We start from the raw sequence: 26,226 nt of genomic DNA, 5'->3' as shown, positions 1-26,226 counted from the left end.
CCTTGATGATAAAAAAAAAAAAAAAAAAAGATTTTTTTTTTTCCTTGTCTTGTGTCCAGTGGCCACCATCAAGGGGAGGGCACTGTTACAAGTTGTTGCTACAACTTGTTTTTTTTGTTTTCTTGTCTGTTAGACCAGTGTGTCAGGTTTTTTTTTTGTATCCCTTGTTCTGGATAGTCTGAATTTTGGGGTCTTTTGACCCCTCCTCAAGGGGGGGGGGTGATGTTATGAGCCACGGCTGTGGCTCATTCCTGTTTTGCAGTTTTGTTCTGTATTTCATGTTATACTTCTGTTTATGTTCCCCGTAGGTGTCATGGGGTGCTCGGAGCTCACCCTTAAGGTGGGGATACTGTTATGAACCACAGGTAGTGGTTCATTCCTATTTTATGTTTATAAAGTTGTCTTGCATGCCAGGATTTCCTGTTGCTCTGTTTTAGAATACTCTTGTCTGCTGCCGCTGGTGAGTCTGTGTAATTGCAGCTTGTTCCCTTGTGTTCAGCCTCACCTGGCTGCTAATTGCATCTGGTCAGTTTGGAATCATGCAACAAGGCAGCTGCATGGGATTATTAATTAGGCCTCTCTGTTATATGCTGGCTGTTTGCAATTCACAGATGCTAGTGATATTCCTGGGTTTTCAGTCTGCTTGAGTTCTGAGCTTGGTTCCTGCTAGTTCCTGAGCTTCCTGTGTCGATTCCTATGTCTGATCCCGTGTCCTGCCGTGAGGCGTTCCTGTCCTGAGGTCCAGTACCTTTGCCTGTGCAAGTTTCTGGCTTCTTGGTGTCCACCGGTCTGTCGTTTGGGATTCTGCCTGTCCTCCAGTTCTGAGAGTCTGTGTCAGCAGCATTGGGAGTTCCTGTCCGTTTGCCAGTATTCGTACCGGTTCCGTGAGTAGCGGCACGGCCGCGTCCGTTGGCTTAGGCCGCGGTATTCCCTTATTATTTCTGTCACTGGTGTTTTGCAGAGGGTTCTGCTTATGCTGTCACCGCCGGTACACAAAAGTATTGTGTCGGCGTGTGGTCAGCATTTCCTTTATTGTTCTTTTCCTTTGGCGGCAAGCCGCACATACTTTGGTTTTAGGTTTGTTAGTAGCCCCTGGCCTTGTTGTTTAGTCAGAGGGCCCCTTGTTATCACCCTGTCTCGGTTCACTCTTTGTCTCTCATTAAGACCTGAGGGGGCATCGAAGTTGGGCAGACGTAATCCGCCCTTCAAACGCGGCTGCCATGGGCTCAAGCAACCATAGTCTCGCAGGAGTGTACTGACAGCACGGGTGAGACAACGGAGATAGGGCGCCAGGGGCTATTCCCTTTCCATTCCCCTTTCCCAGCGTTCCGTCCTGGTGCTCTGGACTCGCTTCATAACATCTCCCTTGTTCTGAGCACCAGGAACCTAACACATACTAAAAGATCATTACTTGTCCCAGGTAATCGAGGAACCAACTAGACAAAGGACAATACTGGACCACTGGACCTAGTACTAACTAATAATACAGAGATAATAACAAATGCTAAAATAGGGGAGACCTTGGGAAATAGCGATCATAATATGATATCATCTTCCAAAAACTATACTATAAGGGTCTAACTAAGACTTTTAACTTTAGAAAAGCTAACTTCAACTTGCTGAAACAAGCAATGAAGGACATCAATTGGGAAATTTTGTTTCATGGTAAGAATACGGATGAAATGTGGGATGATTTTACAACTGAACTCAATAAGTACACTCCTTTGTTCATCCCCAAGGTAAATAATAATAATTAATAATAATAATTTTATTTATATAGCGCTCTTTCTCCAATAGGACTCAAGGCGCTTAAACAAAAACAGGAGTAGTAAATTCAAACGTATGTGGCTTAATAAGACGGTTAAGGAATATACTGTATGGCTAAAAAGAGGCAAGCTTTCAAAGCATTTAAGTATGTAGGAAAGGCGGAATCATTCCAGTTCTACAGGGAATGTAACAAAAAATGCAAAAAATAAATCAGAGCAGCCAAAATAGAAAACAAAAATCAAATTGCAAAGGAAAGTAAAACTAACCCCAAAAAGTTCTTTAAGTATATAAATGGTAAAAGGCTAAAAAAGGAAAATATTGGACCACTAAAGGGCGAGATGGATGTCTTAATGATTATAGGGAAAAAGCAGATTTATTGAATAAATTCTTTTCATCAGTATTCACGAGAGAGGACCAGTTGACGGGAGTAGAGCACAACATCAGCAATAAAAACCACCCGTTGCTAAGTACATGTTTAAATGAGGATATAGTACGGGAAAGACTAAGTAAAATTAAGATAACTAAATCTCCTGGGCCGGATAACCTACACCCAAGGGTTCTTATGGAACTTAACTCAGAACTATCGAGGGACCTATATTTGATTTTCAGTGAGTTAATTGCATCAGGAATGATACCGAAGGACTGTCGTACAGCAGAGGTAGTCCCAATATTTAAAAAGGGAATTAAAACTCATCCTGGCAACTATAGACCAGTAAGTTTGACATATATAGTTGGGAAAATACTGGAAGGTATATTAAGGGATAGTATACTGAAGTACTTAGATACCTCCAAGTTTATTAATAGAAATCAACATGGTTTTGTGAAGGACAAGTCATGTCAAACTAACTTAAGCTTCTACGAGAAAGTGAGCAAAAATATTGATCAGGGTATAGCAGTGGATGTGGTCTTTCTGGACTTTGCTAAGGCCTTTGACACAGTGGCACATAAGAGGCTTAGGGGGACATTTACTAAGCAGTGATAAGAGCGGAGAAGTGAGCCAGTGGAGACACACTGAAGTAACATCTAGAATTTGCATACTATAAAATGATACAGAGGTGCTGATTGGTTGATGGGGCAATGTCTCAACTGGCTCACTTCTCCGCACTTATCACAGCTTAGTAAATGTCCCCCTAATTTTCAAATTGAGAGAGCTTGGGCTATTTATACTTGGGTATGTAATTGGCTGTACAACAGGGAACAGCGAGTGGTGATTAATGGGAAGTTCTCTGAATGGGCCTCAGTGCTTAGTGGAAAACCACAAGATTCAGTACTCGGGCCATTGCTGTTTAACATATTCATAAATGACCTAGGAGTGGGCCTAGAAAGCACAGTATCAGTTTTCGCAGATGATAATAACCTGTGTCGAGTAATTAATTCAGATAAGGATGTTGAGTCTCTACAGAATGACTTATCCAGACTGGAGGTCTGGGCAGACAAATGGAGAATGAGGTTCAATATAGAAAAATGTAAAGTTATGCACTTTGGGATTAAGAATAATCGGGCAGCATCTAAATTAAATGGAGAAAATGTAGTGATAACGGTGGTTGAAAAAGAATTGGGGGTGCTCGTCGATAATAGACTTAGTGACACTGGGGGTAATTCCAAGATGATCGCAGCAGGAAATTTTTTAGCAGTTGGGCAAAACCATGTGCTCTGCAGGGGGGGGGGGGGGGGCAGATATAACATTTGCAGAGAGAGTTAGATTTGGGTGGGTTATTTTGTTTCTGTGCAGGGTAAATACTGGCTGCTTTATTTTTACACTGCAATTTAGATTGCAGATTGAACTCACCACACCCAAATCTATCTCTCTCTGCACATGTTATATCTGCCTCCCCTGCAGTGAACATGGTTTTGCCCAACTGCTTAAAAATTTCCTGCTGCGATCAACTTACCTCCAGTATGCAGTGTCAAAATGCAGCAACAAAAGCAAATAAGGTGTTAGCTTGCATAAAACGGGGAATGGAGACAAGGGATGAGTGTGCAATCCAATCATTGGTACGGCCGCATCTGAAATATTGTGTACAGTTCCAGGCACCGCACTTTAAAAAGATATCTTGGAACTAGAATGGGTTCAGAGATGAGCCAACAAACTGGCTAAGGGGTTAGAGGCACTGGATTATGAGGAAAGACTCACAAGGTTAGATATATTTACACTGGAAAAGAGGCGGCTGAGAGGGGATATTATTAATATTTAATGGACATTACAAGGACTTATCAGATCTGTTTATCAACAAAATGCTACACAGGACACGAGGACACCCCCTGAGGTTAGAAGAAAAAAATATTCATACACAATGAAGGAAAGGGTTCTTTACAGTAAGAGCAGTAAGGATTTGGAATTCTCTACCAGAGGAGGTAGTAATGTTGGATTCACTAAATAAGTTTAAAAATGGATTAGATAAATTACTAACTGATAGAAATATCCAAGGTTACAGCATCTAAATGATATTTAATTATATAATACAGGTTGAACTCGATGGACATTTGTCTTTTTTCAACCTCACCAACTATGTAACTATTGTATAGTATGCAAATTATAAATGTTACTTCAATGCTGATTGGTTGCCATGGGCAACTTCTCCACTGGCTCACTTCTCCACACTTTTCACTGCTTCATGAATAGACCCCTTGTCTATTATTTTCTAGGATGCAATAGAGAAATTATAGAATCTGATTGGTTGCTATGGGCAACATCACCACTTTTGAGTTTTAGAAGCTTTAGTAGCCATCCCAGACATCTGGGATGACTACAAAGAGATTCCATAAAAATCCAAAGATGACCCTCTTCAAGGAGGAGTAATGGTTGGAATAAATCTTAGGTTGTTAGTTGTTACCAATTCAGAATCTTAAGTGCGCACACATCTGATCAGGCACTTCTTCGCATCTTAGCCTAATTGTGCACCTGCGCAGTCAGTCGGGTGGTGGGTGCTTTCACGTGGCCCTCAGTTGGCTCTCTACACCTAGAAATGTTCATTTCTTAGGTGCTCTAAGTTGTCCTAAATTTTGTGCTACTGTTTATCTACATACATGTGTTAACAGCTGTTGCTGTCTTCCTGACCACTGAACTTTATCGGCTGCCTTGACCTTTCGCCTGTTTATCTACTTTGACCTCCAGCCTTTTGATTTTGTACTAATTTGTTTGGATCTGACCTGTCACATCTGAGCACTGTCACCCTTGTCTTGCTCATTAGCGGAAATGCTTGAAAATGCTGAGCTGGTTTTCAAACTTGTTTGAATTTCGTCATTTCAATCATCATCATCATCATCATCATCATCAGGTTTCTTCTAGAATCATTGGGGCAGATGTATTAACCTGGAGAAAGCATAAGGAAGTGATAAACCAGTGATTAGTGCAAGGTGATACACGCATCAGCGGCCCAGAGCCGGCCCTAACCAATATGATGCCCTAGGCAAGATTTTGGCTGGTGCCCCCTAGCACTGCCGCTAGTTCTGCAGGAGATGCCTGGCATGAGTCAGCTGGCAGCTCTGCTAACATCGGGCACCTTTTGTTTATGAAAATGCACCTTATTTGCATTACTATGTGGCTAGGATGCACAAGCAGCTTCTGCTGATTAAAATGATATGCAGCATGCCTATATTCTGTGTGCGACTGCGGCTGTATCTACATACGAAATGCTACATTACAGTGATTTCCAGGAATACACTGCAACGTAGCATTTCATATGCAGATACAGCTGCAGTCACACACAGAATATAGGCATGCCGCATATCATTTTAATCAGCAGAAGCTGCCGGTGCCCCTAAGCATACCAAATGCCCTAGGCATTTGCCTAGTTTGCCTATGCCTAAGGCCGGCTCAGCATCAGCCAATCAGCTCCTAACTGTTAATTTACATATTGGAGCTGATTGGCTGGTGTGTTTATCACCTTGCACTTATCACTGGTTTATCACTTCCTTATGACTTCTGCCGGTTAATACATCTGCCTCATAATTTGATGTACCGAGTTCAATGCTAACTGTTCACATTTCAGCAATTTGGTAACAGTGGTCCTCAAGGCTCCCTGACAGCCCAGGTTTTAAGAATATCCCTGCTTAAGTACAGAGGCTTAAATAAAATTGACTTGAGTTAAGTAATCGTTCTGCTGCAATTACTTAACCACTTAACTGACGATTTTTCGTCCCAAAAAAGTTTCACATTTGTCGGGGGTTTTTTATTAGTGAATTAGGGGAAGAACATGAATTTAACCTTATCCAAAATAATTTTAGTTAAAAAAAAAGAAAAACTTTTTTTTTTTTTTTTTTTAATAAATAAATAAATTTTCCCAAAAATCATAACATAGGTCGGGAAGATCCGTAACATCGCGACCATTACTTTTTACCCCAAGACAGCTGCCATGTACCCAGTGGGGGTCTGGGGGTGGCTTGGGTGGGGGTTGTTTTACACTTTCCCAGCGGCTGCCATTGTCTGCAGACTGTCACGATCAGGGTGATCAAACACACTTATTTACCGTCTAAGTGTCACCTGAGACTGTCTCTGCGCTCCAAGCCCGGATTCCACCTGCGCTGTCTGCGTGCGGCGCACTGCACGGCATCTCCACAGTCTCCCCTCAGTGATTCCGGCAGCTCTGTCATGGCGGCTATTCAGCATGTTCCTCCAGTTCCCGAGTATGGCATCTCCTGTCCTCCGCGGCCTCCACCGCCGTTACTGCAGATTTCCAAATGCTGATACAAACAGACTTTCCATCCAGAACCAAACATGGGCGCAGCCATGTTTGGTCTCATCACATGATTCTCCATAGCCTATCCGCTGTACTCTGGACTCTCCCTGATTGTTCAGCCAATACCTGCTTCCCAGCTGGTATAAATATCCTGCACCCAGGCTGCCTAATCGTCATTGTCTATCCCATTGTTAGATGTCTCTCGTGGATGTTCCAGTATCGACTCCAGTTTCCAGCAGTGTTCCAGTATCACTTCCAGCTCTCAGCGGTGTTCCAGTATCACTTCCAGCTTCCAGCAGTGTTCCAGTATCACTTCCAGCTTCCAGCTGTGTTTCAGTATCACTTCAAGCTCTCAGCGGTGTTCCATTATCGCTTCCAGCAGTGTTCCAGTATCACTTCCAGCTTCCAGCAGTGTTCCAGTATCACTTCCAGCTTCCAGCTGTGTTTCAGTATCACTTCAAGCTCTCAGCGGTGTTCCATTATCGTTTCCAGCTTCCAGCAGTGTTCCAGTATCACTTCCAGCTTCCAGCTGTGTTTCAGTATCACTTCAAGCTCTCAGCGGTGTTCCATTATCGTTTCCAGCTTCCAGCAGTGTTCCAGTATCACTTCCAGCTCTCAGCGGTGTTCCAGTATCACTTCCAGCTCTCAGCGGTGTTCCAGTATCACTTCCAGCGGTGTTTCAGTATCACTTCCAGCTCTCAGCGGTGTTCCAGTATCACTTCCAGCTCTCAGCGGTGTTCCAGTATCACTTCCAGCTCTCAGCGGTGTTCCAGTATTGCTTCCAGCTCTCAGCGGTGTTCCAGTATCGCTTCCAGCAGTGTTCCAGTATCACTTCCAGCTCTCAGCGGTGTTCCAGTATCACTTCCAGCGGTGTTCCAGTATCACTTCCAGCTCTCAGCGGTGTTCCAGTATCACTTCCAGCTCTCAGCGGTGTTCCAGTATCACTTCCAGCTCTCAGCGGTGTTCCAGTATTGCTTCCAGCTCTCAGCGGTGTTCCAGTATCGCTTCCAGCAGTGTTCCAGTATCACTTCCAGCTCTCAGCGGTGTTCCAGTATCACTTCCAGCGGTGTTCCAGTATCACTTCCAGCTCTCAGCGGTGTTCCAGTATCACTTCCAGCTCTCAGCGGTGTTCCAGTATCACTTCCAGCGGTGTTCCAGTATCACTTCCAGCTCTCAGCGGTGTTCCAGTATCACTTCCAGCTCTCAGCGGTGTTCCAGTATCACTTCCAGCTCTCAGCGGTGTTCCAGTATCGCTTCCAGCTCTCAGCGGTGTTCCAGTATCGCTTCCAGCTCTCAGCGGTGTTCCAGTATCGCTTCCAGCTCTCAGCGGTGTTCCAGTATCGCTTCCAGCTCTCAGCGGTGTTCCAGTATCACTTCCAGCTCTCAGCGGTGTTCCAACATCGTTTCCATCCACCATCGGTGTTCCAACATCGAACCACAGTTCACCATCGGTGCTCTCACCATCGGACTTTGTCGTCATCGGTGAGTTCCATAGCACCTTACCATCTGGGCCGGTTCCACTCGGCATTCCCGGCAGTTCTTCAGTGCTCACCTCAACCTCCGTGCGTTATCATCATCTCCAGCCTCCAGTGTGCCATCTGCTGGTCAGTATCAGTACATTCATCTATACAGTGGTTAGCTGTTGGCTATACGGACTTACCATCTCCGGGTCTTGCAAAGACTGCTCCATACTGTGTTTACAGCATTTCAACAGTAATTTATTTACCACTGCGCCCTAGAACTGTACTGCTACCTGTTATCTGCACATTCCTATTGTTGAGCATTGCTATATCTCTTAGTGATGAGCGGGTTCGGTTCCTCGGAAACCGAACCCCCCCGAACTTCACCCATTTTACACGGGTCCGAGGCATACTCGGATTCTCCCGTATGGCTCGGTTAATCCGAGCGCGCCCGAACGTCATCATCCCGCTGTCGGATTCTCGCGAGATTCGGATTCTATATAAGCAGCCGCGCGTCGCCGCCATTTTCACTCGTGCATTGGAAATGTTAGGGAAAGGACGTGGCTGGCGTCCTCTCCGTTTATTAATAATATTTGTGCTGCTTATTGCTTAATTGTGGGGACTGGGGAGCAGCTGTATTATATAGGAGGAGTACAGTGCAGAGTTTTGCTGACCAGTGACCACCAGACACCAGTATACGTTGTCTGCCTGAAAAACACTCCATATCTGTGCTCAGTGTGCTGCATATATCTGTGCTCACACTGCTTAATTGTGGGGACTGGGGAGCAGCTGTATTATATAGGAGGAGTACAGTGCAGAGTTTTGCTGACCAGTGACCACCAGTATACGTTGTCTGCCTGAAAAACACTCCATATCTGTGCTCAGTGTGCTGCATATATCTGTGCTCACAATTGTGGGGACTGGGGAGCAGCAGTATTATATAGGAGGAGTACAGTGCAGAGTTTTGCTGACCAGTGACCACCAGTATACGTTGTCTAACTGAAAAACACTCCATATCTGTGCTCAGTGTGCTGCATATATCTGTGCTCACACTGCTTAATTTAACTTCACCCATTTTACACGGGTCCGAGGCATACTCGGATTCTCCCGTATGGCTCGGTTAACCCCAGCGCGCCCGAACGTCATCATCCCGCTGATGGATTCTCGCGAGATTCGGATTCTATATAAGCAGCCGCGCGTCGCCGCCATTTTCACTTGTGCATTGGAAATGTTAGGGAGAGGACGTGGCTGGCGTCCTCTCCGTTTATTGTTGATGCAAATATTTGTGCTTGCTTATTGCTTAATTGTGGGGACTGCAGTGCCACTCCTAGATGGGCCAGGTGTTTGTGTCGGCCACTTGGGTCGCTTAGCTTAGTCACACAGCTACCTCATTGCGCCTCTTTTTTTCTTTGCATCATGTGCTGTTTGGGGACTATTTTTTTGAAGTGCCATCCTGTCTGACACTGCAGTGCCACTCCTAGATGGGCCAGGTGTTTGTGTCGGCCACTTGGGTCGCTTAGCTTAGTCACACAGCGACCTTGGTGCGCCTCTTTTTTTATTTGAATCATGTGCTGTTTGGGGACTATGTTTTGAAGTGCCATCCTGTCTGACACTGCAGTGCCACTCCTAGATGGGCCAGGTGTTTGTGTCGGCCACTTGGGTCGCTTAGCTTAGTCATCCAGCGACCTCGGTGCAAATTTTAGGACTAAAAATAATATTGTGAGGTGTTCAGAATAGACTGGAAATGAGTGGAAATTATGGTTTTTGAGGTTAATAATACTATGGGATCAAAATGACCCCCAAATTCTATGATTTAAGCTGTTTTTGAGGGTTTTTTGTAAAAAAAAAACGAATCCAAAACACACCCGAATCCGACAAAAAATTTTCAGGGAGGTTTTGCCAAAACGCGTCCGAATCCAAAACACGGCCGCGGAACCAAATCCAAAACCAAAACACAAAACCCGAAAAATTTCCGGTGCACATCACTAATATCTCTGAACTGTATCTGAACTGTGTGCCTAATAAACGAACTTTACTTTTATCCCGTCGTCTTGGTCACGCCTTAAGGTATCGGTGCTAAGGTTTCCTGCATGTCCAAGAATCCTTTATTACCACCCAGGTTTAAGTACACGTCAGCCCCTACGCTTGAGGCTTCCCCGGTCAGCCTCAGCCCTCAGGTGTGACACAGCCGCTGGGTTGGGGGTCCTGCCATGCTGACCAATCAGCAACGATCGGCAGCATGGCAACACTGAGGGGAGGGTGCAGGTAGGCAGAGGAACCTTCCGGTCCCTCTGACAGCAGCAGCGGAGGGAAGTTTCCCTTCCCTGCCGCTGCTAACACCATACCTCCCAACTTTCAAGGATAGTCAAGCGGGACTACATGCGTGGCGGAGCCGCGCCCAGCACCGGAAAGGGGGCTTGTCTACATCAAATGGGCGTGGCTTTGTATAAAGGGGCGCGATCGCGAGCGACGGCCCCCATTCTTGTTACTATGGGGGCATGGCCAGCGCTCAGTGAGCTGCTGGCATGCCCCCAGTACCTCTGTCTCCATGAATAGTCGATGTGTGCGCATGCGCACAGCGTCTATTCACTCTGCTCTGCTGCGAGTGCAAGAGCCTCCCAACTGTCCCCACCCCACCGCGGGTGGGACAGCGGGACAGTCCCCAAAAAACGGGACTGTCCCGCGAAAATCGGGACAGTTGGGAGGTATGGCTAACACTCTCTATCTGACTGGTCGCATCCTGTGCGACCAGGTCAGATAAAGCATTGCCTGGTGTGGTCGCATCTGATGCGACCATGCCAGGCAAGTGGTTAAGGATTCTCAAGCGTGTAAATATGCATATGCCAGTTTAAGCATTCATCTTGTGTACTGCCGTGCAACGGGCCGAGCAAGCCCTGCGACGCCCACACGCATATCTGAGCATTGCTCAAGTGGTGGATCCAGTCTTTCCAACATCGGCACACCATCGCTCACCACATCACCACCTTAAGCAAGCCCTGTCTGAAAAACATTGCAGCCGCATGCCGATACACGACCATGACACGCCCATTACACACCCATGAAACTCACATAGCACACCCATGACACCTCCGCTTTTTGCAAAGACTTTCAGTCACCAGTTCCTACCCTGAACCACCATGGATTGCAGGAGCCGTGGCAAGTGAAAGCAACGTCGTATGCATATGATTACGCCATTGCACTCTGCTTTCACACGTGCGCAGTAAGGATTTCCTCTGGGCTGCACATGCACAGTTTGCTGATTATGGCTCTTAAGGTGCATTCTCTCAACCGCATCCACCCGAATCAGGCCCTTAGAAACCTGTTCTCAAGCGTGGATATCCTGAAAACCAGCACTGTTATGCTGCCATACAGACAGAAGAGGGGGAGATGTATGACACATTGAATAAAGCGGAGAAGTGAGCCAGTGGAGACGTTGTCCATGGCAACCACTCAGCATTGCCTGCCCTTAACATTTATCAAGTTCATTCTAGAAAATTCTAATTAGCAGTGGATTGGTTGCCATGGGTAACTTCTCCACTGGCTCTCTTCTCCGCTCTTTTCACAGCTTCATAGATCTACCCCAGAGTTTGGGAACCACTGGTATAATAAATTAGGCATTAAAGTTAAAATAAGAGTTTGTAAATATTATTTTTTTTTAAAGTTTTATTGAAATAAGATTATTACCCACCAACTTAAACCATAATGGTCAGCGCTATAGTAATGTGGGAAGACCAGAGTATAACTGGGGGATATATTGGGGTATATTTACCAAAGTGCTTGTTTATAGAAGTAGAGATGTTGCCTACAACAACCAATCAGATTCTGGTTATTATCTTCTAGAAGGTGCCAGATAAATGTTAAGTAAAATCTGATTGGTTGCTACGGGCAACATCTCCACTTCTATAAATCCGCACTTTAGTAAATATACCCCACTGAGTTCTGAGGAAAAAGGAGGCAGGTAAAGGTGAATATGAATACAATGACTAGCATGGCTATAGTATCTGACCCACATGTGTCACTAGTGGACATTAAATTAGGTTTATATGGCTAATTGTAAATTATAATAAATTATCTAAATTATAGCGTACCTCAAACACTCTCCCCTGCCGAATCTGAAAATGGCTGCTAGCCCCACCAGCGTTTACCTTATCAATGGTTTTCACTCATGATAACGACCTGTGTGGCTTTTGCTTTTGATTAGTTTGTTTCTGGCTTTATAAGCCGTTGTGGAAGGGAGTAGAAAAAAAATACAGACCGCAGAAATGTACTGAAACCCCTACATGAAATGTAATGCCCCTTCATAAATTGCAACGGCCATACTCATAAAGGGTCCTGTTGCATTATGGTACGGTTCACATACAGTATAAAAATATTTTTTTTTCCACCATGTCATTTAATTTTCCAACATAACTCCCCAGCCGTGTCGCTTCCTGTGTGTTCAGCAAGAGCCTTGGCTTGGCTCAGCAAACACTTTGCACTATAAGGTGACAGTGCATTTTAGGACACATTAAACAAACAGTGCAAGCGTTGACTGAATGTTGACTCCGTGCCAAATTCATTCATGAGCAAATACCACAGGAACTGCGTTTGAGCCACACAGTAATCAAAGGATCTATGATGTTTAATCGAGGGGGATAAAAAAAAAAAAAAAAAGATAAGAAAAAATGTAACTCCAAGCCCTATGGAAGTAGCTAGACTTTCTCTGGAGACTTTTTAAGGACATATCTTACTGCAAAGTAAAAGTCACCCCTTCGTGTCGCTCATTTCAATGAACTAAATCATGTACATGTAGGTCTGTCGCCTTGCTTTGTGAGTCTATTGCGAGATGCTCTTTTATACCTTGTGCGTGTTGTAGATGGCGCTACATGAATGCTTTTCAGGAGGCAGAGGGAGGGTGTGGGATGATGCTGCTGTGGGCTGGACCACTTACTTTGTCAGTTTTGGAGATAGTGCTAAATTGTTACCTAAGATAATAATGATAAAAGAGTGAATAGTAGTATACAGTAAATAAAATAGTATACATGAAAAAAAAAGTTTCATTTAGTTACAGAGGAAAGGCAGTATGACCTAATCCACCCTGGATCAGAATCAAACTCGTTATATAACTGGTGTCACATTGACACATAGGGCCTAATTCAGACCTGATCGTAGCGGCAAATGTATTAGCAGTTGGGCAAAACCATGTGCACTGCAGGGGGGGCAGATATAACGTGCAGAGAGAGTAGATTTGGTGTAACTGGGCGACAATGGACGGTCTGTGCTTATGATCTTGCAGCGGATGCATTTGGGAGGGGAAGGGTTGTAGCCACATACGGATTTTGAAGCACAAATCTCAAATGAAGCGCCGCTTCGTTAGCCAATCAGAGCTTGCACACCTATCAGGAGCCGTGGCTGCCAGTCCGCAGCTCAATGCGACAACAGATACAGGCACTTTGGAGGTGGCCCTGAATAAGGCGGTGCATGAGATGCTGCCCACTCTTTGTGCTTCTGACGATGACTAGAGATGGGTGCCGGATCATTTTTGCTGGTTTTGGTTCTAATTCGTCGTCTGGATTTAGTTTTTGATTTCGGCCATGACTGGTTTTGGTTTTGGACTTTTCCCAAATATTGACAAAAAAAGCTAAAATCACATAATTTGGAACTTTTTTTTTGTTCCTAGAGTAATATTAACCACAATTACATTAATTTCCAGTCATTTGCAATGAATTTTGTCGGCGGTGTTCTCAGTGCAGGAGTGCTGGCATTGTCAGAAGAGCAGTGCAAAAAAATTGCAGTGTTCTGAGTGCGGTGGGTACCGGTGGTGTCCTCAGTGCAGGAGTGTCAGCAGTGCGGGGGTGCTGGCAGTGTCCTCAGTGCTGGGGTGCTGTTGGTGTCTGCAGTGTGCGAGTGCTAGCGCTGTGCCTATTAAAGTCAATGGGGAAGCAGTGATAGGCTGAGAGTCGTGAGAGACAGCACTCTCAGCCAATCAGCGGTCAGCCAATTGATTTCAATGGGATTTTGAAATCCGTAGCAATAGGATGGGGTTTTGACTCAGTTTGGGAACCAAGGCCCTCATTCCGAGTTGATCGCTCGCAAGCTGCTTTTAGCAGCGATGCAAACGCTAAGCCGCCGCCCTCTGGGAGTGTATCTTAGCTTAGCAGAAGTGCTCGTAAATATTTTCGAGCAGTTTCAGAGTAGCTCCAGATCTACTCCTACCTTGCGATCACTGCAGACAGTTTGGTTCCTGCTTTGACGTCACAAACACGCCCCGCGTTCAGCCAGCCACTCCCCCGTTTCCCCAGACACTCCTGCGTTTTCATCTGGCACGCCTGCGTTTTTTAGCACACTCCCGGAAAACGTCCAGTTACCTCCCAGAAACACCCCTTTCCTGTCAATCACCCACCGATCAGCAGTGCGACTATAAAGCGCAGCTAGACCTTGTGTAAATCAGTATAATTTTTAGTGAAAGTACTTCGCGTGTGCGCACTGCGGCCCATACGCATGCGCAGAAATGCCGATTTTTTTTTTTGCCTAATTGCCGCGCTGCGACCGAAAGCAGCTAGCTATCAACACGGAATGAGGGCCCAAGGCAGCCGGGCAGATCCCAGAAGTTCTTAGCAGTTCAGCCTTGCTAAAATCCGAACTGGTCATCGCTACCGATAGCACAATGACTACTCCATTAATAAATAAGTAACCTAGGGAGGATACAGTCATTAGATCGACATTCACAATTTTGATAATAATAATGTTGATACCACAATATCAATAGTTATGTAGGTATTGTCGAAATGTTGACATCCTCAGATTGTCGACATAAGGATTAGGGTGCGGGGAGGGGGAGGTTGGGGTTAGGCTGCAGGGGGAGGTGTTTAGGGTTAGGGCCAGTGTACTCACTGAAACACCACTCCATCAGATAACTCAGCCGGGGTATCCGGACTCCAGGTCGACAGCACAAAGGTCGACACACCTTAGGTTGACGTCAATTGGTCGACACACCTTAGGTCGACATGGACAAAGGGTCGACGTGGACAAAAGGTCGACGGGAACAAGGTCGACATGGAAAAAGGTCAACATGAGTTTTTCACGATTTTTTCTTTTTTTGAACCTTTTCATACTTAATAATCCACGTGGACTACGATTGGAACGGTAAAGTGTGCCGAGCGAAGCGGTAGCGGAGCGAAGGTACCATGCCCGAAGCATGGCGAGCGAACGCGGTGCACTAATTGGGGTTCCCAGTCACTCTACGAAGAAAACGACACAAAAAAACATAAACTCATGTCGACCTTTTGTCCATGTCGACCTGAGGTGTGTCGACCAATTGGCGTCGACCTAAGGTGTGTCGACCTTTGTGCTGTCGACCCTCAGTCCCAGACCCCTCAGCCGGAACTGACAGCCACATGGCCACTGGGACCTGGAAGATGCAGATGGACCAGGTGAGTTACTGCTGCATTCATTTTATCGTCATTCCATACTACAACCCCCCCCCCCCAAGGGCAGCACAGGTGGTGAATCCAGCCCAGGGTCCAGCCACTTCCCCCCCCCCCCTCCCCTCTCTCTTTGTGACCTCACAGCGCAAATTGCTGTGGAATGCTGAGAACATTTCGTTCTCTTCATGCACCAACCAGAATTATTACATGCTGGTAATTATCTATAAACGTTAACATTTAGGAGACTACAGTCAGGGCTGGGGATCTCTACCAGGGCTGTGTTCCTTCCTTGTTGACACGTCGCCGTGGGATAACACATGCCAGCGTAACAGTTAAAACCTTGACACCTGTCATCACTCCGTCACTATGGCTTCCCGCTTGCTTGAAAGGGGTCAGTAAAAAGACCCAGAGGTGTCAGCCTTTGAAATGTAATCGCTGCTACTTCATGCAGGCTAATACAGCCATGCAGAAGGCGGTGAGGAATGGGGCAAAGACTTTCGGAAATCAGCGGTAATGACTGCAATTATGATGAAGTGCACGGGAAGGAATGCAAGGCCTGTAGATCAGTAGTAATTGGCCCGGTCTTAAGTCTTTATTATGAATGACGCAATGAAACGGGGAATCCTTTGAATATGTCAAATATTCTGCCACTTATTAATTATACCTGGAAAGTGATACATTGTATCCTGCAGCTCCACACTATTTTGGCTGTGTTAGTATTATTACTATATGCCAGTAATTGGTTATGTCACTGTTATACTGTCTTTCAGCTACTACAGTATGTACTTGTGTCAGTCTGGAGAGCTGCCTATGTTTCCATCTGTCTCAGAGGAGCATCTGATCCGTCTCTCTAGGTTCTGGCTCTGTCACCGTCCGTCCATCTGTCAGGAGCAGGCGAAGCTGCGGCACCGACAGATCCAAGCTCCTAATCACAGTCTGCCTGTACAGATACTGTACATGGGCTTCAGTTTTGGTGAATTTGGTATTTATTATTCCTTCGTTTTTTTTACATGCAAATGCTGTTTTGTGCAATGCAATGTTAACGGATAAATCTACAATTAAAAAAATGAAAAGAAAACTATATAATTTTGTGTTTTTGTTTAATAGATGGGACAGATGAATAGGTGCAGCAAGAAGTCACAGACTGAGAGTAATAATACCTGAGTAATACTGAGAGTAATACCCTTTCACATCGCAAAAAATAACTTGGTATTGCCGGGTGGGCACAGGTCAGTGTGCGATGTGAAAGGGGCCTTGGAGAACTCCCGGGTAGCAGTGTGAATGGGTTGCCGACCCGGTATCCATTCACAGCGTAGGGAGAGGCAGCGCGGAGATGAGCTCATCTCCCAGTGCCGCATCCACCCCCGCTGCCGGCTCCGCCCCCCACTGCTATGGAAAGCCAGCAGTGGCAGCGCAGAGTCTCCACTGCCAGATCCCACCCAGGAAGGATCCGTTTCCAATTCCCAGCGTGGATCCGGCATTAGAGATGTGTAAGGGTTATTATTATATAGTGGAAGGAGCAGGGTCCCCAGCAGCACAGAGTATATCAGGAGATGAGTGATGTGTCAGTGAGGACAGGGCTGCATGTGACAGGGGCAGTGACAGGATGGGAGGAGGGGAATGGAGGCAACAGGAAGCCACAGACTGAGAGGTATATAGTGGGATGAGCAGTGTCCCCAGCAGCACAGAGTATATCAGGAGATGAGGGCTGTGTTAGTGAGGACAGGGTTGCACGGGACAGGAGCAGTGACATGGTGTGAGGAGAGGGATGGAGGCAGCAGGAAGCCACAGACTGAGAGTGATATAGTGGAAGGAGCAGTGTCCCCAGCAGCACAGAGTATATCAGGAGATGAGGGCTGTGTTAGTGAGGACAGGGCTGCATGTGACAGGGACAGTGACATGATGTGAGGAGGGCAATAGGGGCAGCAGGAAGCCACAGACTATGTTTCAGTAGACTTTAAAAACACTTCAGAACCACTCCATAAAAGCCAGTGCGGAAACGGCCTTATGAAAGCAAACTACTAATTAAACATGCAGGAGGATAATGAACAGGGAGATGCGCAGAATATACATATAGGGTCAATGAGAGGATGCAGGGAGATTTGGAAACATCAGCTAATGGCACAGCTCTGACAGAATTGGACTTGATAGAATAACAAGCTAAATTGGTTATTGATTTACAATACACTCTGCCAGGAAAACTGTTTCTCTGTCATGTAGAAAAATAGAAGCAGACATGGAAGCGCAAAATAAGAATCCTAGACGTCCAGGAGTCCTGGCAGCCGGCTTGTTATCACCTGTATGTTATTAATAGCTCCGGCACTCGAGGTTATGAAGGACTTTTTATCTGTATTCAGCAGCAATTACAAGACATCTCTGGAGTCCGTCATTGCCTCACCTGCCGCAGAACAACACACGTTACTTGTCACTGTGTATGTTCTGCTACTGAGTGATAATGTGTCTTGTTTCATACATCACCAGTGTGTCGTACATGTAGAAATGTATCACTGTACACAGAAACAGAGGGAAAGCCGCACAATGGGGCAAGCAGTATTATCCTGGTGCGTGCTTTCATGTATTGGGGCCTATTTATCACCATCCGCATCCAGGATGCATCCGACAAGTGATAAAATCTCCCAAACTCGCACTGCGATAATTTATTACAACGCAGGGATGTATTAATTATCGCATGTAGGAACAGAGCTTGCGGTCAAGCTCTGTCCCTGCGATGCCTCTTCATAAAAAATACCCAGATGTCCCGCTGCGCATGCCCCGCCCCCACCGACATTGCCGCTACCGCCACCGCCCGGTCGATCCCCATCGCGACTACGCCCCCCCAGCAGGATAATATACTCACCTGTCCAGGGAGCCGGTCTGCCCGTTCTTCAGGAGGCTGCCGGGTCCTTCTCCTGCGCTGTGACCCCCGGTGCTGTAAAGTGCGCTGCCGTTTTGCAGCGTCACTTTACTGCTCCGGGGTCACATTGCAGCATATGGAGGACCCAGCGCCCGGCAGCGTTCACCGGAGCAGCAGACACCGGCTCCCTGGATATGAGTATGTGTTGTTGTTTTTTTTTTTTTTTTTTTACACCGTGATCAGCTTGTGTGTCCATCAGACACACAGAGCTGATCACTGGAGCCTGATCCCGCTCAGCTTTCCCTGCCAGGGGCTGAGAAAGCTGGGCAAAAGGGTGCTTATCGCAGTGCTGCCCTGTGATCTCGCCAGCCTGAGCTGGCGAGATTATCACAGGGCACACAGGTATTTTTTCACATTTTTTTTTTTAGTAAATCTGGTCAGATCGCATTTGCCATATGGGGAATGCGATGTGGGTTACTAAAAAAAAAAGTGAATTAAAGGGTTTGGAGCAGTTTTTCCTGAAAACTGCTCCAAATGCCCTTTAATACACTCAGGTAATATTAAAATAATGTGAAAAGGGTGTGAAAACACCCTTTATCACAATATTTTTGCAAAAATAATGTTAATAAATATAAATATACCCCATTATCCTTTACGTCTGTAGTGCCCCCATATTACACAGCTCTTCACAGGGGACATTTAATCATTCCTAGCAGTCCCTGCCTCATTGGAGCTTGCAGTCTAAATTTCCTGCCATACATGTGCTCAATTTTGTCACCAACCTAGTAAATCCCTTCAAAGATGATGAGAACATGTAAACTCTACACCACTGGCGTCCTCTTTGTCTGTGATGCAGCTATGCCAACCGCTGAGAATTCCGTTTATCCTCCATTTACATGGTTACAAAATATATTAGGCAATGCCACTGTACACGTAGTTGAGTGATTTTTTTTTTTTGCAGCTAAACATGTGCGCAATTTCTTAAAACTACAGTGCATACATTACACAGAGTGTATGTACAAAGGCACTGTCCAATCGGGACAAGTGGTATCAGGAATGTTGTGGAAAAGTGATGGCTGCTATGGCAATTTCGTCTTTTGCGGAAGGTTTGACACATCTTCCTAATAGTACCTTGTGGGACAGAGAAATCTATCCAGCCTATTGTGCACTGGAGCATAGAGCTTGGGCACCAGAGGAGGCTGACCCAGGGGCAAGCACTGGCGTTTGAGAGACCTACGGCCTACAGGTCAAAGTTCTAGACTGTGCTCCTTGGAAACAATTCTGGTTTCATTTAATACATAAACAAGGCTAACGTGAGCGAGACTGTGGGAGAAGAATGGAAATGTTTAAATTATTTAAGTGAGTGGACTTAAGGTAGCAGAACTGGACAATGGACTGTCACTCTGTCCACCATGTTTATGGAGCAGTCCTTATACTCTGGAGGAGGAGGAGGAGGAGGAGGAGGAGGAGTAGTAGTAGTACTACACAGGAAACATACATAATTCATAATGATACTGTACAATGGACTGTCATGCTGCAGAGCAGCGGTGAATAGACGCTGTGCGCATATGCACAGCATCTATTCATTGGAGACAAGAGGGAGAGGGGGCATGCCCCTTCAGTGACGAAAATGGGGCGTGGCTCGCGGTCGTGGGTCCTCCCGCGAAGCCACGCCCCCTTTTCGTAGGTCACCCCCCCCCCTTTTCGGGAGCACGCGCTGTGTCCCTCTTTACAGAAGGGAAAAGTTGGGAGGTATGATGCTGTTCACTATCTTTTTGTAACAATTCTCAAATTCTGGTGTGGACCTGAATCTAATAATATTTTTATTATTATTATTATTACTACTATTATTATTATGACTATTAGTAGTAGTAGTAGTTGCAACAGTAGTAGAAGCAGTATTTATATTATTATTATTATTATTATTATCATTATTACTATTAGTATTATTAGTAGTAGTAGTATTTTTATTATTATTATTATTATTACTACTACTATTATCATCATTATTATTATTATTAGTAGTAGTAGTAGTATTTATATTATTACTACTACTACTACTACTACTACTACTATTATTATTATTACTATTATCATTATTATTAGTAGTAGTAGCAGTAATAATAGTAGTAGTGGTAGAAGTAGTATTTATATTATTATTATTATTATTATTATTAGTAGTAGTATTTATTATTATTATTATTACTACTACTATTATTATTATTATTATTATGTGGTGGTGGTGGTGGTGTAGTAGTAGTATTTATATGATGATGATTATAATTAGTAGTCATAGTAGTATTTATAGGATGATGATGATAATGATTATTATTATTATTATTATTATTAGTAGTAGTAGTAGTAGTAGTAGTAGTATTTATATGATGCTGATGATTATTATTATTATCATCACTACTACTTCTACATAAACACAGGAAACAGTTAATAATACACACTTTACCATGATTGATGGAAACGCATGTTGATTTTTTGCATTATGGATGGCAGCAAGTCAGGACTAGCAGACACAGATACACCTTCCCCAAATATGTGCCCTACATCAATATATTTTACATATCGTATATTGCTTAAACTTTTGAGACATTTTTATGACAGACTTTCGGAGCCATGAACCTGCCCAATCTTGATATATAAGATGTAACAAAGCACAGGCTTTTAGGGCGGGCATTATTAAGTACCCAAAATACCTTATTAATGGAAGTAGCTTCAGCAAAGGACTGGACTGATTATCCTGGGCGTGAGTCAGCTTTAAGGCAGCCAGATCCATGAACGAGGAATAGCATGCCCTGTAGGCCTCGTTAAGAATGAAGACGATAGACAAGTAATGGCTTTAATCTTTTGACAGCAGAACAATGAAAGAAACATCCTGTAAATGTTCACAAAAAAAGAGAGAGAGAGAGATGACTGAAGGATGCGGAACCACGGCTCTTATACAGATAAATGTAGAACGCTATATTTGGCCCCTTTCTCCGTGGTAGCACATGTTCTGCTACCAAAGTTCCCACTTATGTTCCAAATACAGACAAACAGGCTGAATTCAAGAAGGGCAGAGATAAAAGTGCTGAGGGGTTGATTCAGGGGTGGCCGCGAACTGCACGCAATGATGATGTCTGCGCTGTCAAGCAAGTTTTTTTTCCACTGCATACATATCACAATTGATTACTGATGGCGGTCGCAGTGAGAATTTGGACATAGAGGGGGGATTCAAATGGGCGCAAGGTTTAGCATGCAAAAACATCTTGCGGACCTCAAGTCCAATTTTGAATTACCATCAGAATGCACAAACCTGATACCTGTGGTATCCAATAAAAATAAAATGCATGGAAGGTTTTCAGCTTCAAAAACCCCAAGGCATTAGCGAAAAAAATAATGATACTTATCGGTTCCGTGGTCTCCGTACCTCCCAATGGTCTCCCCTCAATATACCCACTGGAGAACAGTCTGCTGGGAGGGGTGGGGGCTGCTGGGAGATGTAGTCCTCCCTGCTGTTGCCTCCCGGGGTGAAGGGGGGGAAACATACACAGGGGGATCACACACTCACACACACATTTACATACTCACACATACTTACACACACTCATAAACACATGTGCATACTCATCGCTGCTGCTGAAGACCAGCTCCCGATGCTGGATGAAGACGACACTGCTTCGGAAGGTGACTAATTGCTGAATAATAAATTTACAGATTATGGAATCCAAGTACCAAAAACTTGTCAGGTAAAGAGATATCATATTCACAGAACAGCTCAGGTCTCAGAAAAACTGGAAGTTGATATGCAGAACAAGTATGTGTCACTGGACATGCAAGCAGTTGGAATGCACCTGAACCAGAGACTACCAGCATGAAAGTTCAACCACAAATTTTGTGAATATAGCTTTCGGTGGACCTCAGAAAATCCAGAAGCCTAAGTTAAGACCTGACTGGTGTAAATGAAAGTCCAAGACAGGAAAAAGGTCTTGGCAAGACTTAGAGGCAACAAATGTGAAAGACTTCAACAATCATGACAGTGACAGCAGTCCCAAGTTGTTAGTTGAGAAACTGCCGCCATGGTCCATGCTGTCAGTGAGGGGACTGATGCATTTATTAAGAAGACTATACCAGATTTTTATTCCAACCTGTCAGATCTGGCAGATTATCTGCCAGATAATTGTATGGTGTATGCCTGGCTTTACTGTAGCAACCAATTATACTCTAGCTATCCTTCAAGATTAATTATTCAGCTATAAGCTGAATAGTTGCTATGGGCAATTTGTCCACTTGGTCCTCCTGAGGAGCTTTGATACGTCTCCCACTTAGCCCAAACACCACTTCACATAAATGCCTGGGCCTTCCTCCCAGGAGGAGAGGGGAGAAGACATCCAAGAGGTAGAACTGTACTGCAGCGACTGACACCATGGGCCTAATTCAGATCTGATTGTAGCAGCAAATTTGTTAGCAGTTGGGCAAAACCATGAGGGTCATACCGACCTGATCGCACGCTGCCGTTTTTCACAGCGCAGCGATCAGGTCACTACTGCACATGCATATGCACCGCAATGCGCAGACGCGTTGTACGGCTACAAATTGGATCATTGCTGTGCAATGGATTTAACGAAGAATCCATTCACACAGCCGATCGCAAGGAGATTGACAGGAAGAAGGCATTTGTGGGTGTCAGCTGACCGTTTTCTGGGAGTGTTTGGAAAAACGCAGCCATTTCCAAGCGTTTGCAGGGCGGGTGTCTGGCGTCAATTCCGGGACCGGACAGGCTGAAGTGATTACAAGGGCTGAGTAAGTTCTGAGCTACTCAGAAACTGCACAAACTATTTTTGTAGCGCTCAGCTGCACATGCGATCGCACACTTGCACAGCAAATATACACTCCCCAGCGAGCGATCAACTCGGAATAACCCCCATGTGCACTGCAGGGGGGGGAGGGGCAGATATAACATGTGCAGAGAGAGAGAGATTTGGGTGGGGTGTGTTCAAAATGAAATCTAAATTGCAGTGTAAAAATAAAGCAGCCAGTATTTACCCTGCACAGAAACAAAATAACCCACTCAAATCTAACTCTCTCTGCAAATGTTACATCTGCCCCCCCTGCAGTGCACATGGGGGCTCATTCCGACCCGTTCGCAATGCAGCGGTTTGTCGCTGCGATGCGAACGGGTCTGGAATGCGCAGGGGTCGCCGGGTTACGTTGCGTCCTACGAAGAAATCGGTCGCAGAGCCGACCGCAAGAAGATTGACAGAAAGAAGGCGTTCCTGGGCGGATCCGGACCGTTGGCGGCCGTTTTCGGGGAGTGGTAAGGAAAATGCAGGCGTGTCCAGGAGAACGGAGGGTGGATGTGTGACGTCAAAGCCGGCTCCAGCATCGCAGAGATCGTCGCACAGGGTAAGTATGTCCAGGGCTGGTCAAGTTCTGCTTGAACATGTTTTAGCTTAGCAGGGCTGCACAAGCGATCGCAGCCCTGCAAAGCTAAAATACACTCCCCCACAGGCGTGTACTAGTTGATCGCAGCAGCAGCAAAAAGTTGCTGGCTGCGATCAACTCGGAATGACCACCCTGGTTTTGCCCATTAGCTAACAAATTTGCTGCTGCAATCAAATCTGAATTACCCCCTATGAGAGGTGCAGGAAAGGGGAGGGAGGGATAGGACGTAGTCTCTCTCCTGTCCTTATTCCTTTCCCCATATGTGTCACCGTGCTCAGTGGTCAGGGACAGGAGGCCAATCAGAGCGGGTGAGGGTTACAGTATACAAGTGCCGCTGTGGGCAGAGGGAAGCAGAATGCCCCTGCTGACTTTATAATACATGTAAAGACATAAAAACATAGAGAGTCATGCATTCACACACACACACCCTGGGAACATTGTATGCTGAAGACATATGAGTTACCACAAGAGGAAACGGGATATTTGCAAGTGATAACCCAACACTCACACATCCAGCGCTCTGACCACCCAGGGAAATGTTAAATCTGTTGGGGAAAGATCGCTGTTAGCAGAACGAATCCGAAACGAATGGGATTTAAAGGCCACAAAGCCGGTTCCTTCTTTCCCTTAGATTTCTGCGCTGTGATTATCTATGGATTTGTTCTTATGTGAAGTGAACAGGTGCTGCCAGCTCTTTTCCTGTGCGGAGGTGAAGGGATTACTGTACCCAGTACACAGGCTGTGTGCGCCCGTCCAGAGCACAGAAAATTCCTCAAACACACAGTGCAGCATCTACAAGGATCTCTTTCTAAGAATACTGTATTCCCCTCGGCAGGCTGCCTGGAAATTCTTTCTCGGTGAAGCACAGAGGAGCGGCGCAATTTCCTCGCAGCTCATCATGTGCCATAATGACTATTGTGTTAGCAGGAAGACCAGCGACGCGTTCCTAGTATCCATGCGTCCTGTACATATCCCTGTATTCCTAGAACTACAGCACACATAGAAATGACTGTAAGGGCAGCAACAGTGCAATGTGTACAAAGACGTTAGAAAGCGATCAGGTATAAGTATATATAATATATATATATAGAAGATATGATACTTCGTTAACCTACAGTATACGGCAGAGGGCCTGACTACGAGTCACACTCAATGCCGGATTTCAAGGAGTCAAGGAATTTTTTTCCGACGGTGTCCCGTGGTGTCTACACACAGAGGCGCAGTTGCGATTGAGACGCACAGTCTCAGAAATGTACTGGGCAGTGACTGAAAAGAGGCTATGCGGGAGCACAGAGATGGGCACGTTATGGATGTGTTGCAGGCAGGGGCGTAGCGAGGGTTGCTCCGGATGAGCGCGAACTCCAGGCGCCGGAAAAGTTAAAGGGCGTGCCACATCCCCACCCCCTGCTGTGGCGCATGCTGGATCTCTGCCTGTCCTCTTATATGTCTCACTGTCTGCTTGTGGCTGTGCAGCAGGGATACTTCTGTCCTGCAGCACCACTTTCTGCCCCACGCTGCTGCAGCACCTCTCTCTCTCTCTGTCTAGCCCAGCTGCTGCAGCACCTCTCTCTGTCTAGCCCAGCTGCTGCAGCACCTCTCTCTCTCTCTGTCTAGACCAGCTGCTGCAGCACCTCTCTCTCTCTCTGTCTAGACCAGCTGCTGCTGCACCTCTCTCTGTCTAGCCCAGCTGCTACAGCACCTCTCTCTGCCCAAGTTGCTGCATAATCTCTCTCTGCCTCAGCTTTTGCAACATCTCTTTCGTGAAAGCTGCAGCACGTCTCTACTTCAGATGTTGCAGCACCTCTCTCTACATTGATGCTGCAGCACCTCTCTCGACCCTCCAGGCTGCTGCGGCACAGCTCACTCTGGGGTCTATTTACTAAGCCATAGATGGAGATAAAGAGCATGGAGATAAAGTAACAGCCAACCAGCTCCTAACTACCATTTTTCAAACACAGCCTGTGTCATGGTAGTTAGGAGCTGATTGACTGGTATTTTATCTCCATTCAAGGATTAGTAAATAGTAGTGATGAGCGGGTTCGGTTCCTCTGGATCCGAACCCCCCCGAACTTCACCCTTTTTTGCACGGTTCCGAGCAGACTGGGATCCTCCCGCCTTGCTCGGTTAACCCGAGCGCGCCCGAACGGCATCATCCCGCAGTCGGATTCTCGCGAGATTCGTATTCTATATAAGGAGCCGCGCGTCGCCGCCATTTTTCACACGTGCATTGGAGATGATCGTGAGAGGACGTGGCTGGCGTTCTCTCAGTTTCTGTGTTCAGTGTGCTGCAAATATCTGTGCTCAGTGTGCTGCAAATATCTGTGCTCAGTGTGCTGCAAATATCTGTGCTCAGTGTTCTAATTGCTTTATTGTGGGGACTGGGGACCAGCAGTATTATATAGTAGGAGGACAGTGCAGAGTTTAGCTGACCAGTGACCACCAGTATTATACGTTCTCTGCCTCAAAAACGCTCCATATCTGTGCTGCATTGTAGTATATAGTAGGAGGACAGTGCAGAATTTTGCTGACCACCAGTATATATATATATATCAGTACGGTACACTAGTCACCTGCTCTACCTCTGTGTCGTCAAGTATACTATCCTTCCATACCTGTGGTGCATT

The 26,226-nt window shown here is 45.7% G+C and overlaps 1 long non-coding RNA gene across 1 annotated transcript; it reads left to right on the top strand.

The window, feature by feature from the left end:
• The first annotated feature begins 15,455 nt into the window (after positions 1-15,455).
• LOC134928781 (uncharacterized) lies at positions 15,456-16,390 on the top strand. The gene is made up of 2 exons (XR_010178005.1): positions 15,456-15,822; positions 16,083-16,390. It is a non-coding gene; the product is annotated as an uncharacterized LOC134928781 (long non-coding RNA).
• The last annotated feature ends 9,836 nt before the right edge of the window (positions 16,391-26,226 follow it).

Source organism: Pseudophryne corroboree, chromosome 5 (genome assembly GCF_028390025.1).
Source record: "Pseudophryne corroboree isolate aPseCor3 chromosome 5, aPseCor3.hap2, whole genome shotgun sequence".
NCBI lineage: Eukaryota > Metazoa > Chordata > Amphibia > Anura > Myobatrachidae > Pseudophryne > Pseudophryne corroboree.
The sequence above is the reverse complement of the archived record's forward strand: the minus strand, read 5'-3'. Positions and strand labels throughout refer to the sequence as shown.